This window comes from Phragmites australis, chromosome 7, assembly GCF_958298935.1.
Source record: "Phragmites australis chromosome 7, lpPhrAust1.1, whole genome shotgun sequence".
Classification (NCBI taxonomy): Eukaryota; Viridiplantae; Streptophyta; class Magnoliopsida; order Poales; family Poaceae; genus Phragmites; species Phragmites australis.
In genome coordinates, this window is record NC_084927.1 from 6,051,023 (window position 1) to 6,057,022 (window position 6,000).

The window sequence follows — 6,000 nt, forward strand, 5'->3', positions numbered from 1 at the left end:
AGAAAAAATAAGATAAAAATAAAAAATATTTGTGACCGTACTAACGCTTGATAACACTTGATGCTATTGTTATTATCACTACTAATTCTGTAAGTCAAGTCTTGTTGATAATAGTGGGGTCTTTGGTATTCTTTTTGTTGATCTTGTTAGAGATATTGAAGTTGGTAGTATCATTTTTATTCTCTAAGTTTACTTGTATTAATAGGACTTGATAACAATAGCATACGTGTAATCGAAACTTACGTATAAAACTTTAACTGATTATTTAGATATCTAAATAACTTTAAATAAAAAAAAATTCAACTACAAAGTTGTAGATCTCGTCGAGAGCAACAATTTTCATATAAACTTTGTGCTCATCGGATTTCGTATGAAAAAGTTGTGAATTTCTTAAGATAAACTATCATCCATTATTTACAGACGGTTCCTTATGTGAATCGCCCGTGAAAATAGAGGATTATTTTTAGATTATTTAAAAAATTTATAATTTTTTCATACGAACTCGGATGAAAACAAACTTTACATAAAAATTGTAGCCATCAATGAGATCTACAACTTTGTAGTTGAAATTGTTTTCATTTGAAGTCATTTAGATATCCAAATAATCTTTTAAACTTTTATACTGATTATTTGGATACCTAAATGACTTCAAATAAAAAAGTTTTCACTACAAAGTTGTAGATCTCATCGAGGGCTACAATTTTCATATAAAGTTTGTCTCCATTCGAGTTTTTATGAAAAAATTATAATTTTTTTAAGATAAATTATCAATGAGCCTTTATTTTCATAGGCAGTTCGTATAAGGAACCGTTTGTGAAAATGATCATTACCGTATGCGGTTTTTTATGTGAATCGTCTGTGGTAATCAACCTATTTTCACAGGCGGTGCACTTAAGAAACCGTTTGTAAAAATAACTATTTTCACAGGCGGTTCCTTATGTGAACCGTCTGTGAAAACCGCTTAATGAACTGTCTGTGAAAATAACGTTTATACAAACGGCTTTTTCTGTCGACCGTCTCTGAAAATCGCCCAGATGGTTTACCATATGACCCGCCTGTGAAAAGACACCTCGTGTCTCGAAAAATAGTTATTGCATTAGTGTGAAATCTTTCAATTGATTTAGAGAAACATTCAATTCAGATTGAATTTATAAACTTCCAAACTGAATCGATAAAATTTCAAATTGGTCGATTCATTTGCGAGGGCAGAGTCGAATGGGGAGAGTTGAAACGGGGGAGGAGCAGTGCGAGTTCGCTGCAGCCCTACAAGAACTGCATGGAACTCGACAAGCTCGTAGGGGAACGGCTCGCGGGAGGTGGAAGAACGGTGCAGCTAGATTTTGATGGAGCTGATGGTGGCGCTCATGGCCACACGGCTCGTCGTGGTGGAGGTGCGACTCGTCGTGGTGGCGGTCGAGGCTGCAGGGGTCGGCCAGCGAGATCTATTCCTCTACCTGTCTCTCGAATGTATGGGGAACGTCACAGGAGAAAAATTGAGAAGCGTCACAGGAGCAATGGCGATGCGGCCACGCGTCACGAGTACAATCGTTAAGAGAGTGCCTTCAAAAAATAGTGTTTACGGATATTTTATTACTCAATTAACATGCATGCATTCAAGCTGCCATGACTGCATGTAACCATTGCCTTAGTTGTTTTTATCAAAAAGGTAATAATGTAATATTCGAACCCTCAATCAATGTCGTATTACAAGTAATTGCCAGTTTTGTAGGATTACATAAAGCATCAGCGGATATGCATCCCATTAATCGATACTAAATCATACAGCGCAATCGATAAGATTACAATTAATCCACTAACCGTCCCTATCGCCATCCCCGTATTTAAATGCCGTCGAGCCCCTCAGTTGCCGTCCAGTCGTCAGGCCACTCTGTAGGCTAGTTTCTCCTCTATCTGGTCCTCACGACCACTGTACGAGGCATTAAAGAGATGTTCCGAAGTTTTCTCAAACGAAGCTAGCATCAGCACACTGCTTTTCATTTTTGCAATGCCATATCTAGTAATGCCGAGAATTTCACCCTGCTCAGAGCATTAGCACCAGTAACAAGTACGTAAGCCTTCAAGCATATAAAGCACATGGAGGGTACAAAAAATAATCATTGTGCACCGAAGGTCATATGGTAATACCGTGTATGTCATCAAATCTGCCAGAAGCATCATATGTCTCAGATCAATGTTCATGCCATGACTTTTCATTGTATACTGAATTTCATCAATAATAGATCTCCTTGCAGCTTCGATCCCAAGTGTTTTGTTCAATTCGATGATGTGATTACTTTTTGTTTTCATAGCATCAACTCCTGGAGTACCCATGACTGCCAGGAGGTTTGTTCTGTAATTACACAGTTCTTTGATTAGCATATGTCATGTCAGACAGATACTGCACATGTCATGCTAAAGCGTATAAACAGTCCTAAGATCCTGCAATTCTAACGATCCACAAACTAGTTTACACAAACAATTCAAGGCTAACAAAGCTAGAAAGTAAAAAGTTGATGCTGCTAAAGCCATAAATAAATAGGAAAGCTTACCCTTCAACCAACAAGTTGTATCCGTCTTTAGTTTTGTTGATAACAGCTCTTTCAACAGTTGGAATACCCTGAATTTAGTTGTAGAAAGATCAGTGGTAGCATAATAGTGGCAGAAATATTTTTATGAACGACAATGGCAGAAAATTGAACATCTTGTTCACCTTCACAATCACTTTTGGAAGCATGGATTTGAGATTATGCAGCTCAAGCTGAAGTTTGCACTTATCCGTTCCAGCTGGATATATTCTCAACTTGGCTCTATCGATGACTCGAACATGCTGTACAGATCATGTAAGATAAATGCAACCACAGTAAAAAAAAAATATCACACGACATATCCAAACCTAGAGCTTTGCTCATACCTCAGATTTTAACTTTATCTTTGGATGATTCAAAATTGACAGCTGCACAGAGTCAGCAGATACTCCCATGTGCAGAGCTTCTATTCGTTGCATATCAAGTTTGACAACCAAGTTTGGCTGGCTTGATTTCAAGACAATCTTTATGGCTGCTGATACCTAATCAACACACAAGTCAGTATGTAAAATCTAATCAAGTTGTGGCTGGACAAAAGATTGCGGACATCATAAATGAAGCATATCGGGAGAATATAAAGTAACATGTGGATAGAATCAAGTCGGGCAAACCCTAACAAAATTATCAGCTGTGCACTGGGCACAAAGTATGCAAAGAGCATTTTTTGTTCATTTTTGATAATTCAGGCTATTGTCAAACAAATAGATACATGAAAACTAAAGCCAATACAACTGAACGGCATGTATCTAGTGAGACAGGCTGAGTTGAGACAGGTTGGAGAGATACAATAGGGTTTGTTTGGTTGGCTATATGTGCTCAGCCTGACTGAGAAGAGATTGTATTTGGTTGCCCGCGAGCATATGTTACATGAGATTCAAATAAAAAAATAAGTGTTAACATGATGTTTATTTTACATAAATACACTCTATAATACTTAATTAATCATATTAATCCTTAATCTAATTTAAAATATACTAATATTCACTAATTAGATGCTAATCGCGTTACTGTTCTGGCCTGGCCCGGGAGAAACGGCCGAATCCGGCGTTTCCCCAGAGCCAGGCCGGCACAGGGATTTTGCACGCGTTCATGCAGGCCCGGGCGTCCGTGCAGCCAACCAAACGAGCCGACACCTGCATCCGCGCGTGCGAGGCGAGGCCGTGCGACCAACCAAACACGTTCTTAGACATTAATTAGGTATCTATCTAAACAAAAAGATGATATGTCAAATAATTTAAAGATGAGAAGTAACTTATTTCTTACTCCCTCCGTCCTACAATAAAAAGCGTCTTAAATTTTTGCCGATGTCCCACAGTATAAGGCGCCTCAACCGCTTTCTCCCGAGAGTACCCGTCTGCATGCATGGCTCGTTTTAAAAACTGGATGCAAGCTGCCACACGAAAGCAAGCGCGCGACGCGAGCTGCCTGGAGAGCTGGTGACGCTTGGAGTGCCCGGAGAGCTGGCGACGCGAGGTGCCCGGGGCGGAGACGCGACGCAACGAGACATGGCATCGCCGCGCCATGTGCGTGTTCGTGGGTGCGCCCGAGCCCGTGGAGCTACGCTGGACGATCTCGACGACGGCGACGACAAGCAGCAGCGCGCACTTGCCGTTGTCTACGACGGCGACCGCAAGCAGCATCACGGGCTCGCCGAAGTCGACGAGTGCGACAAGGAGCATTAGCACGGGCTCGCCGAACTCGACGACGGCGACAAGAAACTAAAGTGCACGCTCGACGTACTCGACGACGGCGACAAGAAGCTGAAGCGTGCGCTCGACGTACTCGACGACGGCTACGACTACAAACAATACAGATGCACGACTACGACTACAAACAATACAAATGCACTTAGAAATTCAGAGCTTCATGCATGGTTCGATTACATTTGCAAGAACATAATCTAATTGATGTACTCAATTGCTCCGTTCATAATTTCTGGGTCACATTGCAACCCAATAGGAAGAACACCATTCCTCTCAAGTGTTTGCTTCTTCAAGTGTGGGATTGCATAGTGTTGCCCTCTTTTTGACGCAAAATCTCTCTCATGTGTGATTGGTGAGGGAGGAAAATACGGTTACTCGTATCAATTGGATACTCGTCAAAAGCTTGAATTACCTTGGTGACAATGTCTTCAACACTACTTGGAGATAACTTTTGAAACATGGATTGAATGGCTGCAAAAAAATCAAGATCTAACACATTGAGGTCAGGAGGGTTGGGTGGCTGGCACATTAACCTTATGTAAAAACCATCTTCTGCTGCCACATGACAAAACTCGTCATCATCGATTGCAATATGCGTCTTAGCATTATCCTGTTGGATGAATATAGGGGTACCAAATTCCTCCGTTGGCCATTTCTGCTTGATCGCGGGCAAGACCTTGCTTACAAGATACTCACGGCTTATTTCCTTTGTTACCGACGTCAATGCCTTAGTCACCAACATACCAGCTGGCCTATTCACACTACTTCTCCTTGCCGGCTCTACGACAACAAAAGGAAATATGCCTATCTTCCTTGAAAATGTAACATTTCCATCCCCATCAAATCTAGATCTCGCAATTGCCGCGAGGAACATCACCTTCTCTATAAAATTCTTGCTCTTAGTGGTTCTCTCCGGCTTATCCTCATCTAGCGCCAAGTAGTAGTTTTGACATTTCCTCGTCCGATAGAACCACTTCTCGTCTATGTACACGATGTTGTACATACCTTCAAAAGTTGGTTCTTGTGGCATGCTTATGCTATCTAGCATTGAGAGGCAAAACCGAACCCGTGCTCTCTTGTTATCTTCGGCCAACGTAAATTTAATGTCATTCGTGTGCCGCCTAAACTTCTCTTCTTTCAACCGCCTAAATAACGTGCTCTTCGAAATATTCATAGCGTCGGCTAGATCTCGGATTGTTGTTCGTCTACTTAAAGGGACATCTACTATGGCTTCAGGATTGAAGGCTACTCGTTTGCTGCCACACTTCTTTGCCTTCTTGCTACAGACTGCATGTACCCCACCACCCCGCTGTCCGTTTAGCCATATCCGCTGCACTACTCTCAAAGGCACGCCCGTTTCAATGGAAACGACCTTCGTCACTCCATGTTTCAATACGCTGAAAGAAGTCCTCTCTAAAAGCATGCTATATATGGCTCGACGTTGATCATCAGTATATTGCCTCCTCCTTCTGACATTGCCAACTTGATCTATAAATGTGTGGAAAAAATAGATTACAAAAAGGTACAGATTTCCTTCAGAATGGAAAAAAGAGATTACAAGCACAGATTTACTTCAGCATGGAATACACCAGTAAAACACAGATTTAATCGTGGAATAGATCGGCTTACTCGTCTCGTAGGCGTCAGGTGCAGGGGCGCCTTCTTCTTCTCCATGGTCAGGGCCGCCATCTTCTTCCATATGAGCAGGGACA